Source organism: Cricetulus griseus, chromosome X (genome assembly GCF_003668045.3).
Source record: "Cricetulus griseus strain 17A/GY chromosome X, alternate assembly CriGri-PICRH-1.0, whole genome shotgun sequence".
In the NCBI taxonomy this organism is placed as follows: Eukaryota; Metazoa; Chordata; class Mammalia; order Rodentia; family Cricetidae; genus Cricetulus; species Cricetulus griseus.
In genome coordinates this window covers 17322003-17336339 of record NC_048604.1, presented here as the reverse complement: position 1 = coordinate 17336339, position 14337 = coordinate 17322003, and the positions used below count along the sequence as shown (strand labels likewise).

General features: G+C 39.5%; 1 protein-coding gene and 1 pseudogene across 1 annotated transcript in view; both read right to left on the bottom strand.

The window, feature by feature from the left end:
- The window catches only part of Gpc3 (glypican 3), a 417341-nt gene that overhangs the window by 400254 nt on the left and 2750 nt on the right, over nt 1–14337 (bottom strand). Inside the window, exon 2 of the mRNA XM_027432108.2 lies at nt 14113–14224. The gene's annotated coding sequence lies outside the window, so the exon portion shown is untranslated. The remainder of the gene's footprint in view (nt 1–14112; nt 14225–14337) is intronic.
- On the bottom strand, nt 4042–5835 carry LOC100769197 (annotated as a pseudogene).

Below are 14337 nucleotides of genomic sequence, written 5' to 3'. Positions count from 1 at the left end.
TTACATTGTCATCTAAAGTGTAATATAAACTGAACACAAAATTCTGTCAGTACTAATCTTACACTAGAATATGGAAATATGAAGAGAGCCATATTGAGCAAGGGAATTAGGGGTATTTTTTCCTCTATAACATTGCAATAGGTGCTCAGAGGGAGGGCTTACAGAGGGGAGAGTGGAGTGAGGATGGCAATGTTTATCTCCAAGAATGAGTAGATGACAATAGATTTTTCTCAGTCCATTTCAGTCTGGAGGGCAGGAATGGTACAGCCAGCACCACTTTGGAAATAGAAGAGAAGAACCCTTCTAGTACCTGCTGTTATTTTCAGAAAATGTTATTTTCAGAAAGAAACCAAGTTTACTTAGTGCATTGCAGAAATAGAAGCACTACCTACCCCCAATAGTTAATTACTAAAGGCAATTCATTATGAGAGATACTTATGAATAAAAAATTGCAGACTAGAAAATGGAATAAGTCATATATGCAAAGAAGTTTACAAAAATAACAAGCAGCGCATATAAATTACATCATATGATAATGCAAAGTGAGTATTAGGACAGAGTCCACAGAGAGGTGATAGTACTTTCAGGGATTTGATGGGGGATGTTTTTCTGTATGCTGTGAATGTATGATACTCTTATCAGCCAATGGACAGGCAGGATTTAGCCAGGTACATGCAAATAGAGCACACGAATACACAAAATAAATAAAAATCATTTTTAAAAAAGAAAGAAAATGGGAAGACATCAGGTGGTGGTGACACATACCTTTAATCCCAGCACTTGGCAGGCAGAGGTGGGTGGATCTCTGTGAGTTTGAGGCCAGCCTGGTCTACAGAGCAGGAGAGCCAGGGCTACACAGGGAAACCTCAAAAAAATGAAAGAAAGAAAGAAAGAAAGAAAGAAAGAAAGAAAGAAAGAAAGAAAGAAAGAAAGAAAGAGAAGGAGGGAGGGAGGGAGGAAGGAAAGAAGAAAGAAAGAAAGAAAGAAAGAAAGAAAGAAAGAAAGAAAGAAAGAAAGAAAGAAAGAAAGTGGTAAGAGCAGAGACTGAATGGGAAAATGAACTGTGGTCTTTCATAAGAACACCAAAACTTTAAGGTGTTGAGGACTCACTAAGATTATGAAGACAGGAATTACTTTTCTCTAAATCATTCACCCAGAGTGAATGTTCTAAAGAATACAACTTTGATTACATCAATCTACTGAACAACTGCCACAGCTTCTACCTGCCTCCACCTGTAACCTCTTGACACTTGTCTTAAAGTTCCTTGTCTTAGTTACTTTTTTATTGCCGTGACAAAATACCATGGTCAAGGTAATTTATGAAATAAAGTATTTAATTGGGCTTAGAGTTTCATAGGATTAGACTCCCTGATGATGGAGCAAAGGCATGGCAGCAAGAACAGCCAAGATCTATCAGCTTAATCCACAAGTAGGAGGTAGAGAACCACATTGGGGGTATGGTGTGAGTCTACTGAAACCCCAAAGCCCATGCCCAGTGACACACCTCTCTTCTTTTTTGCAATTATTACATAATTTATTTTTTAAGATCATTGTGTTTTCTAATGTTAAAATGACTGTAAGAAAACCAAGAACATGTTTTTAAATGTTCTTGGAAGTCTTTTGATGTTATCAAGTTCTAAATCTAACAGGGCAAGGAAAGGAAGTTCTCATCCTGAATAAGAATGGGATTCAATGCAGGTCCACCCTTAAAAAATTACAGGTCTTGGTGGCGCATGCCTTTAATCCCAGCACTCGGGAGGTAGAGCCAGACGGATCTCTGTGAGTTCAAGGCCAGCCTGGTCAATAGAGGGAGTTCCAGGATAGTCTCCAAAGCAATACAGAGAAACCCTGTCTCGAAAAAAAATTAAAAAAAAAATGGCAGGATAAAAGAGATTTCAAAAGAATCATGCAGAACATACAGATATGAAAAGGTAGAAAGCCAGGCATGGTAGCACAGATCTGTACTGCCAGCTACTTAGTAAGCAAAGGCATCATAATTTCAAGGCATGTCTGATTTCAGAGTAAGTTCAAGATCATCCTGGGCAATTTAGTGAGGCCCTGTCTCAAAATAGAGGGCCATGTAATTCAGTAGTAGAGCACTTCGGTTACATGTGTCAGCCCATGACTCCTTATGTTCAATTTGCAGTGCTTCAAAACAAACAAAAAAGACAATTAAAACTAAGACCCCAGACATTGGTTAGCCAGAAGAGTCTAGACAAGAATCAGTACCTAGGGCCAGAACCTTGAAACCAGAAATTACTTTCCCTTTACAGTAGATAGCCGAAGAAGTATTCCTTTGGGTATTTGAAGCCTTGGACCAATACAAGGAGTAACATTTGAACCTGGAACTCTTCAATTCAGCTGACATCTGATGGGATGAGTTTTTCTGAGAAACCATTGTCCCATGGCTACCTGCAGATGTACGGGCATAACCTCTTAAGAGAAAAGCTTTTCAAATTTAGGCTCTGGGGACTCCCACAGGCAGAGATCAATCAAAGAAGTGACCATGAAAGTTATGTAGAAACACACAAACCTTGTTAATGAAGGGTACCTAGAGTATACTACAAATCACCCACATCCTCTTTCTGCCACAGTGACTTGGGAAGGAAATGAGCACAGGTTCTGGCCTACTTGGCAATTATTAATGGCCAGATGCTCACACTTGAGAGAGCCTGTAGTTGCACTGCAAAATAAAACCCCTGGCAATAGAGAAAACTCAAGAAGCCATTTTATCATCCAAATGGGTATTTAAAAGATGTGATATTGCTTTGAGAAGGCAAGGAGAGAATTATCTGGATTTTGCAAAATCCATGTATTAGTGATAGATCCAAATGTTCTCAGGGTTTGTAATATGCTCCGAGAATAAATGTAACAGACTTATCAAATATTGCTCAAATTCATGTACCTAGCCATTTTATTTTATGAAACCAGTCAGTTTTTATCTTGATGTTTACATAAATGAATGAGCAATCCCATTAAAGCAATTTTATGCAATTTAACAAGGTCACAACAATGCTTTGAAAGCACACGGCTTTTGTTGTTGTTTTTCGAGAGACAGTTTCTCTGTGTAACACTTCTGGCTGTCCTAAAACTTGCTCTGTAGACTAGGTTGGCCTCGAACTCACAGAGATCCACCTGCCTCTGCCTCCCAAATGCTGGGATTAAAGGCGTGCACCACCCCCTGGCTGAAAGCATACAGCTTATAATTGAGTGGTGAAACTTAACTATTTGGCATACCAAATGAATAATACATTAAATAGGTTTCTTTACAACTGAGTTTAACTTAAAAATTCAAGATTATCTTTGTATTCATGCTTTTAAAATTCCAAGCATAGTGAATCCTCTTTAAGTGAAAAAGAAAACATTGTTTATAATAACAACAAACTATCATTACAATATCATCACTGAAAAAAAGTGCTACAGGATTTTACAAAGGGCTACAGAAAGTAACTGATTAAAACAAAAACAGAAATTACATTAAAATTAGACTCACTTTTACTTTTAAGGACTGGGGTTACGTCAACAATGACTCTTTATAGAGAATATTCAGCATAATACAATATTAAATATGCTGCCACCACCTTACCTACAGACTGATTAAAGGGCAAATTAAAGTGTCATGAAGTCATCTTGCTAACCTTCAGGCTAGTACTTCTCATGCTGTAATGTGCATGCCAAACACTTGCGAATCTTGTTAAAATGTAGATTGTGATTCCGCGGTTCATGGTGGAACTCGTGATTCTGCATTTCCAACAAGTTCCCAGGAGGTGCTCATGCTACAGTTTGAATAGTAAAGTTTAGACTACAAGAAACTCTATTCTGGAGGAAATTTTATCCAAACATGCCTTTTGTCCCGCCTTCTTTCATTCATACTCATAAAATATCAACAAAAATTCAAGACATTTCCTCTGGATGGGAATTGTCTCCCTCTAGTCACATTGCTACATATTAGATAATGACTTTTGGGACACTTGCCCTATATCAAACACAGAGAAGTTCATAAGTATGTCTTGGTTGATTGCTATTTTACAGTAACAGGCCCATTGAAATATAATCCACATACATAAAATTCACCCTTTTTTCAAATTGAAAGAATCAGTTATAATAACTTTAATTTATCTTGCACTTTAAAGAAGTCTATGAACAATTTTAAAAAGCACCTCCTTACCCCATCATGTTTCTTTGACAGGTGTTAAAGTGGGCAATGAGTATGTCAACAGCTTGAGTGTCGGCATCTTGCAAGGGTTTCAGATCAATCACCTGCCAAACAACTTGGCAGCTTTTTTATCTTGTGTTTTAACTCAGTGGTACGTCCACACTGATGATAACCTGTCCAGCCAAATCTCCACCACACATTTTGGAAAAATCAATGGTGATTAGCAAATTATTTAGCTTTGGCACAGAGCTGTGCTTCCTTGCCCGTGACAGTCTGGAAGCCAGTTTTGATACTGGCAACAGAGGATCGAGAATGACAAGTTTCACACTGTAAGAAATAAAGTCGGGTGTCCTTCTGTAGGATTGTGTCCCGTGATTGGCACATGTGACAAGTGACGCATTCCTTGATATATATTCTCAAGACATTTTCTATCTGTTTCTGTTGGAATCTTCCTTTGATTACAAGTTGGTTATTACCATCTATAGAACCACTTGGACCAAAATCTGCCAATAAAAATGTGAGGAGATGTTTGGGTTGATGATGTTTACAGATATCTGTACAATTGACAAAAGAAGTTTTCTTGGTTCCTACTTGGACAACCTGTGAAGATTTCATAACAAATTTACTCTTCTATCCAGCAACCATATCCGGATTCTTTTCTCTCATGATGTTGAAAACTCGGTTCAGCAACTCTTTATATGTGTAGTCTCTGAGCCTGCCCAAGCAGGCCCAGTCTGGTTACTAAATGAAATGCCATAGTCATTTTTGCTGTCTTCATCTTCTAAAGCTTTGTCTTTTTCTAGTATTTCATCTTCATCTGGGAATTTGACATTCTTCTTTTTCTTCTTTTTATTGCCAAGCATAATATTTAGGTCCTCTGGCTCAGGAGGCTCTTGAGCATCACTTTCAATCTTAAGATCCTTTACACCTTCTTCAGCTTCATCAACGTCAAATATCTTGTTTTTTTTTCTTCTTTTTTCTTTTGATTAAAGAAGTTCAAGTCATCTAAGTCATCAGAAGCATCCTTTTTCCTACTGTCTTCTTCATCATCCTCCACATCTTTTTCTTCAGTTGGTTCTGGCTCCATTTCTTTCGTTTCTGAGGGCTGGGTTTCTTCTGTCTGGACATCTCCTTCTTCATCCAACATAAAAGGCTTCTTCTTCTTTTTCTTTTTGCTCATAGTAGGATCAGAAATCATCTCGTCCCTGGACATGGCTGTGGCTCTAGCGGGTTTGGCATGGGTGGGAAATCAGACCGGTCAGTTTCAGACCCCGGGGTCAGTGTAGCTCCTTCGGATAGCTCTCCCGGCACCACGCTAGGCTCTTGCATCAGCGACAGGGAATGACACTCTCAAATGTTGTAAGTGCACCAAAAATTAACCCCTTTAAAGTTTATAATTCAGTGGCTTTAGTATAGTCACAGAGCTGTGAAAGCATCACTACTTTCTGATTTTACAACGTATCTCACCAGTACTCATGACTGGTCACCTCCTATGGACCATGGCCTCTTCCATTCTAGATAACCACCGGGCTTTATATTTCCCACCTCTGGGTGTTCCGATGTTTGCCATGGGATCTTTTGAGATTAGCTTCTTTCACATCGCATCATGCACTTAAGGTTCATGTGTTAGAGTATCAATACTTCATGCCTTCCTATGATTAAATATATTCCATTGTGTGGTTATCTGATTTAGTCATTTGTCAGTCAGTGGACACTGAGTTACTTCAACTTGGGGGCCATTGTGAGTCATTTCACAAAGCTTTGCTAAAATGTTTTGAAAGGACAAAGTGGTCTAGAGCTCCTGTCTGGCTACCTGGAGTGAGGAGCTGCTTCAGGAAGGCTATATAGATGGAGACTCTGTATACTCAGAAGGGAGGCAGACATAGGCCTGATCAGGCCCCTGTACCTCAGAACTTCCCTAGTAGTATGCATTTTTTCTACTCTCAGCTGTATCCCTTGGCTTTCTTTCTTTCTTTCTTTCTTTTATACAATCTTTTTTTGAGACAAAATCTCACCAGGTAGCCCAAGCTGGCCTCTGCCTAAATGTTAAGGCAAGTGTTACAACCCCCAGCTATTTTCTTATTTTCAGTGTATATTGCCATGTGTTAGTGTTTCTTTCATCTATGAAGCAGATGGAGTTGATAAAATGCTGAAAAATATCCCTCTTAGTCACACAAATGTACATATAATATAGATGTCCTTCTAGAATGAACGTTGGGTGATATTGGGAGTCTCCTAATTGGTCAAGGCATCAACTTGCCATAAAATATGGTGCCCATGTAGCTCTGTTGTGAGAAGCTGAGCAGGGAATACAATTAACCTGGACCTGCTCTTTTGAGTAATGGAAACCATAAGGCAATGAATGGGTATTATTCCAATCCAATAAACTCGTCAATCTGTGAACGCTAGAAAATTAGTGTGAGGGTGGTGAGTTCAGGTTTTTGATGAGTCAGTATAGGCTTGAAATTCTGTTGTGGAGCTCTGGTATAGTTTGAGGTATCTATTTCACCAACAATTCACTTTCGTATTTAATTACCATTGTAAAAGTATTAAGAGATGAAGAGATGATTAGGTCTCTTCCTTCGTGGTGGATTTAAAGCCTTAAAATGGCTCTCCAAAGCCAGTTATGTCTCTTGGCACTTCTGCTGTTCTGTCACACTGGGAATAGTATTCTCTTTCCTGGGAGGTTCAGCATTCAAATCACCATCTTGATGTAACAGTGGTACCCTTCACCAGACCAGAGTTCCAGAGCCTTGGTTTTCCCAATCTCCACAACTGTAAGAAACATGTGTCTGTTCTTTCTAGTTATCCAGACATCTCAGGCATTCTGTTATAGCAGCACAAAGCAGACTGGCAAGCTGCTTCCTCTCTATGACTACTATGAGCCCTTTCTGTGGAGAAGGCAAAGATTGCTTGGCACTAGGGCATCCAAACCTGAAGTCAGGTGATGAGGGTACTGGTTCAGGAAAGCTAACTGCCATGGGAACTGTGAAAAGGGACAGATTTGCCTGATGGAGGAAGAAGTTTATTATTCTGGTGTGCCATTGAGATTAGGCGAAAGCCTCTATCTGGGATCTGTTCTGTAGGTGAATCCTCAAGAAAACTGGGATAACTGCTTGAGTGATTTTCATATAACTCTATTTCCTTCAGGCCTTCGGCCTCACTGATTTTTGACATAGTTTTAATGTATCCCAGGATGGATTCAAACTTGGTATATAGCAAAGAATGACTTTGATATTCCTGCCTCTATCTTCCCAGTTGTAGAATTACAGGGGTGCACCATCATAGCCAGTTCATACAGTGCTGAGGACTGCTTACAGGGCTTTGGGCCTGTTTCTGTGAGAACTCTAGCTACTGAGTTACTGGCCTATCCTGCCTCCCCACTGATGAATGCTTCTTTAAGTAACAGTTGATTAAGCACTTGCCATGTGCCAGACCATTTTCATTCAGGGTCTCATTTCAACCTCTTTATCTGCCAGACAAAAACTTCCTAGTTTTTAAATGAGCATTTTAGGATATAATTGACACATAATAAACTGCACATACTTCAAGTGTAAATTTGATGAGCTTTGACATATGTATGGACCCAGGAAACTATGACCACAATCAAGATAATTAACATGCTATCATCTCCAAGAGTTTCCTGGCCTTTCTTTGCAATCTCCCCTTCCTGACCATTCCCAGCCTCCCTCCCCGCCCCCCCTCAAACAACTGCTGATCTGCTTTCCATCACCATAGATTAGGGTGCATTTTCTAGAGTTTTGTATAAATGGAATCATATGGCACATACTCGTTCTTGTCTGGCTCCTTTCACTCAACCTAATTAGTTTGGGATTCATCCAAGCAGTTATATATATCAACATCCCAGTTCTTACAACAGCTTCATTGAGAGATAATTCACATAACTTTCAGTTCTCGCATTTAAAATGTTGGACTCAATGATTTTGGTTTATTCCATATTTTTAAATTATGGTGAAACACATATATAACATAAAGTTTGCTGTTCTAGTCGACTTCTTTTATTGATGAGTAATATTCCACTGTATGGATCTACCACAATTTGTTTATTCAATCAGATAGGTAATGTTATAGCCACACTTGTTTTAGAAATGAGGAAAAGTGAAGCATGGAGAAAGGTTAATTTATTTCTCTGAAATCAGGAAAAATAAACAATACTAAGGTGCAAACTCAGGTCTATCCAACGCTGGTAACAATGCCCTTAGTCATTATTCTGAGCTGTTCTTCCAAACTGAAAGCACCTAGTAGTACTCATGATTAAATATATGATATCTACCACATACATGAATATCCAACACACCAATGCATGGCTAAGCAATTTTTACATAGGCTAGTCTTGGGGGTGTGTCTAATTCCTTCTCATCTAACAATCTAAAAGATGCTTTTGTCCAAAAAGAAGAATGAAAAATCTGCTATCGGTATAAGCCGCAGACCTCAAATGGTCATATTATAAACAGACGGCAGCGTTTCACAATTAAAGATCACACATTGTCCAGAAAGCTGAACATTAGACAAGACCAGCCTGGTTAGTATCTCAACAGCGTGCTTTGCCCAGTCATCAAGGAAAAATATTAGGTGCTTCCCTCTGTCTTGTGAAAAAAAGTGTTAATTGAATACAAACCAGGGAAAGATAAAATGTCTGCATGGTAACAGTCCAACTGGGAGGAGTACCCCAGAGTCATCTCAGCTGTCATTCCCCCTTAGTGGTGTCCCAGCAAGGAAGCATACCACAATACATTCTCTAATCTTTCTAAAAAGAAGTTTGAGAGCTAAGAAACTAAACTACCGCCATAGGACATAAGGGCTACCATGGGACAAGGCAGTGGCCGCCTCATCTCTATTTTCACTAATTCGGGAAGGGAGGAAATGAGGTGTAATGGAAAGAGAAAGGCACTTCTTGACAATATCATAAAGCACTATAATATAAGCTGTCAAAGGAGACTGTGGAATGAAGCTCCTTCCCTGGAACTCATTAAGAACAGGAGATACCTGCTTGGAATAAATCCAGGAGCAAAGTCAGAGGAATGCTATCCAGAGACATGGGGATGAAGTAAACAGGGTCTAAAGCAAGCGCTAGCCACAGCCAATTAGCTGGAGCCCAGCCAGCCGCATAAGCTAGTCATGCAAATGGTCTGTAGGGATTACTGAGTCGACTCCAGCATGGCTAGATAAGACTGAGAAGTGCTTCGCAGAGAACCAGAGCCTCCAATGCTTGGTTAATTTCAACTGTTTCTTTCTTCTATAAGGACATGGCCATGATTAGATCACTAATATATGAAACTTGAAAACTAGAATGTGATGGATTTTAAGCTTCCAGGACCCTGGGATTGTAAAAAAGTATATTAGATGTAGAAAATGTAACTAGTGGTTTGTTTGTTTGCCTTGAAACTCATGGGTCACTAAGTGCAGTGCTCAGAAAAATGAAAAGTGGGGTGATGGAATAAGCACGGCTCAAGGCTCTGAAGATCTATTTCCCTGTGCTTGGGGCACTACAAACACCAGCTCAGGGCTAGTTCCAGACACAGCTTTATGAACAGAGTTTTTAACCCTTACCATCTTAGCACTCCAAGGCTCAACATCAGCTTGCTAGAGGTTCTATACTCATAGTACAATTCTATGAACAGACGCCCTCCCTTCTGCTCTACTGCTTAGGTTTTACACATGCTGTCTTATTTAGGGTTATTGTGGCTATGATGACGCACCATGAGGGAAAGCAACTTGGGGAGGGAGGAAAGGGTTTATTTCACTCACACTTCCATATCACAGTTCATCATCAAAAGCAATGAGGGAAACAGGGCAGGAACCTGGAGGCAGGAGCTGATGTGGAGGCCATGGAGGGATGCTGCATACTGGCTTGTTTCCCATGTCCTACTCAGCCTGCTTTCTTATAGAACCCAGAGCCACCACCCCAGGGATGGAACCATCCACAATGGGTTGGGCCCTTCCCATCAATCAATAATTAAGACAATGCAATACAGGCTTGTTTACAGCCTGATCTTATAGAAGCATTTTCCCAATTGAGGCTGCCTCCTCTCAGATGACTCTAGCTTGTGTCAAGTTGACATAAAAACTAGCCAGCACACATGCCCACAAGTCATATATTAATGCTCATAAAAGCTTTATTTTTAATAGAGATGGGGATGGCTAAATGTCAAGCAACAGAAAGCTAGATTTAAAAAACTGTGGCATCATTCAATGAAATACAATTCAGCAGTAAAAGGGGAACAGAACATATATGCAATAATGTGGATGATTTAGAAACTGTGCTGAGTGAACAGGAATAAAACTGCTACGATTCATACCATAAAGAGCCAAAGTGCTCCTAAGCAAATGTGTCCTAGTGTGCTTTCTGTTGCTGTGATAAAACACTGATTAATTTGGAGAGGAAGGGTTATATTTGTCTTACAGGCTACGGTCCATCATCAATGGAAACCAAGACAGGAACTCAAGCAGGAGCCTGGAGTCAGGAACGGAAGTAGAAACCATGGAGGAGTGCTGCTTACTGGCTTGCTTCCCATGATTTGATACATTTGTTTTTGTTTTTGTTTTTGTTTTTGTTTTACACTAACCAGGACTACTGTGCCCAGGGGTAGTCCTAAACACTCTGGGCTGGTTTCTCCCACATCAATCAACAAGACACTGTCCCATAAACATACACACACACACCAACTTGATAAGGGGCAATTCTTCAGTTAAGGTTCTCTCTTCCCAGGTAGGTCAAGTTACAACCAAGATTAGCCATCAAAAGGAGCAATACTGGAGGTATCAAAATCTGACTTGAAACTACACTGTAGACACATAGTAGCAAAACAACATTTTTCTTGTGCACCACACACACACACACCACACACACACACACACACACACACAGAGAGAGAGAGAGAGAGAGAGAGAGAGAGAGAGAGAGAGAGAGAGAGAGAGAGAGAACTAAGGACCTAGAAACAAACCCATGCAGCTACAGCCACATGATTTTTGAAAGGGTGCCAAAATTTCCATTGATAAAAGCCTATTTAAAAAATGGTGCTCAGAAAACTGGATATTCACACATATAATAAAACTATCTCTTGTACAAAAATAAATTCAAGGGCCAGTGAGATGTCTCAGTAGGTAAAGGCAATGCCACCAAGCCCAAAAACCTGAGTTTGATCCGTAGGACCCACAAGATAAAAGGAAAGAACCAATTCCCAAAAGTTGTCCTCCACATGTGTGCCTCCCCACACAAAATAAATAAATGTAATAATAAATCAATTCAAAATGGATCAAAGACCTTAAAACTTGAAACTTTCAAACTGCTAGAGGAAAACAGAAGAAAGGCCCCTCTCTGTATAGGCATGGGCAAAGACTTTCAACAAAGGACTCCAACAGTCTAGGAAAAAATAGCAAGAATTGGTAAATGGGATTGCATTCAATTCAAAGGCTTCTGCACAGCAAAAGAAGCAGTTAACAAAGCAAAGAGACAGCCTGCAGAACTGGAAGAAAATCTTTATCAGCTATTCTGCTGGCAGAGTTAACATCCAAAAGAAGCACAGTGTTTGCACACATGTGTATACATGCGCGTGCGCGCGCGCGCGCACACACACACACACACACACACACACACACACACACACACACACACACCCTAAAAGATGTGTCACCTGAAGAACCAGTGATCCAGCCAATAAATGAACAAGTGAACCAAACAGACACCTCACACACAAAATGGAGTTTTAATCAGCCATGAAGATGAATACAATTATGTCATTATAGGAAAATTGATGAAACTGGAGATGATTACATTGAAAAAATAACCTGTTTGCAGAAAGACAGTTGTTTAATTCTGTTTCAATAATTATTAACATTTCCCAATCTAATTTGTTTACTTTTTAAGTTAACATGGTGGATTAATCTCAGTTGTCAACTTGATAAGCTCTAGAATCATCCAGGAAACACCTGGACATACCTGTGAGATAGTATCTAGATTAAGTTAGTTAAGGTGGGAAAAGCCACCCACTGTGGGTAGCATCATTCCCTGAGATAGGATCCTAGATCGTATGAAAAGAAGAAAGGGAGCTAAGCAAAAGTATTCATTTTTCGATGCTTCTTGACTGTGTATGCAATGTGACCATTTGCCTTTAGCTCCTGTTGCCGTAACTTTTCTGCCTTGATAGACTATAACTTCAAATTATAAGACAAAGTAAACACTCTCTCCCTTGCATTGTTTTTGCCAGGGTATTTTATCAGAGCAACAGGAAAAGTGATCAAGACAGCATACAAATTAATACATTTCTTTGTGGTATTTTCACATATGTTTTGTTTTGGTTGATCCTCCTTCCGGGCTCCTATACACACACACACCCTCCCTGCACCAATTGTATCCTTTTGCCTTGAGCACTTTCCTTTCAATGTTAATGTTGCATGTATTGCTTACTCTCCATACCCTTCTTCCTTAAAGCCTCTCCCCACTCTCATAGCCTCCTTTCTGGTTTCATGGCCTATATGCACACTGTCTCACACATAAATGAATGCATATAAAAATCAGAAGCTAGAATCCACAGATGAGAAAGAACATGCAATACTGGGAGAGAAAAAAAGTCAACATTTTCTCTCATATGTGGAATTTTCAAAAGTAAACAAGATGACACTTTGGGCATAGGAGAAGAATTCTTACAAAGAAAGGAACCATTGAGGAATGAAGAAGTCAACAGAGTAATGAGGGATGCACATGATTACAATTATAATTCTGTATAATATGTCCCACTAATCAAAAAGGCAATAGACCTAGACATTTTAACTAGATCTCTGAAGAAAAGCTCAATTATCACTAATCATTAGGGAAATGTAAATTAAAAGGCTACCATGAGGTACCACTTTAGAATGGCTGTCATCAAAAACACAAATGATAACCAGTGCAAGTGAGGATGTAGAGGAAAGTGAGAACACATTATTGTGGGACTGCAAATTAATTCAGCCATGATGGAAATGAAATGGAGGTTCATCAAATATTAATAATAGGGCCAATGAGATAAGGTAAAGGGGCTTGCTGCCAAGCCTGAAAATCTGAGTTGATGCCCAGAATCTACATGGTGGAAGGAAAGAATGGATTCCTTTCTGCAAGTTGTCCTCCTCTGACATCCATGCTCAAGCCATGGCACATGCATGTACAAACACACTCAGGAGCAGGCGCGCGCACACACACACACACCCCACACACCATCAAATAGAACTTCCTTTGTTTTGGATTTGCTTATAATTGCTTTCTTCTTTCTAATTCCTCACTTTTGAATTGGAATGCCAATCCTATACTCATTTGACCACTGTAATTTTTAAGTGCACAACCTTCCTGGTTTCACAGGTGCATAGCTAGAGAAGAAATTTTGCTTCAGGATTAACTTATGGATTAAAACATGATTTCCATAATATTTACATGAAAACTTGGATTTAGAATTATTGCTGCAATTACTATTGGACTATTGTAATGGGAGAATGGGTTTTGCATGTAAGAAAGACACAGAATTATCTTCCCCTTACAAATCTATACTTTGAAACCCTAGCCCCCAATGTAGTCTTAATGTAAAGATAATAAAAGAGATTATTAAGTTTAGGTGAGATTGACTCTAACAGAACTGTTGTCCTTACTATAAGGAAACCCCTATCCCAGCACTTGGGAGGCAGAGGCATGTGGATCTCTGAGTGTGAGGTCAGCTTGGTCTAGAGAGTGAGTTCCAAGACAACCACGTTTACACAGAGAAACCTTGTCTCAAAAAACAGAAAGAGAGAGAGAGAGAGAAAGAGAGAGAGAGAGAGAGAGAGAGAGAGAGAGAGAGAGAGAATCTCCAGATGCGAATGCACACAGAAAAAGACCCTATGAAGACACAGAGAAGACGCACACCCCACAAGTCTTGAATGCTTCAGAAGAAATCAAAGTATCAATAATTTAATCTTGGATTTCTACATACCAGGAATGTAGGAAAAGAGTTCTGTTGTTCAAGCCATCCACTCTACAGTATTTGTTGTGGCAACTAGCAGATAACACAGGTGGGATCCTAGATCCTGGAACAGAAAGAAGACCTAAGGGGAGAAATCAATGAAAATTCAATAAATATACAAGAATGTTCTGTGTCATCTTCACAAAGTTCTGTATCTAAAACTATCCTTATGTTATTCATTATAAAAATTTATTA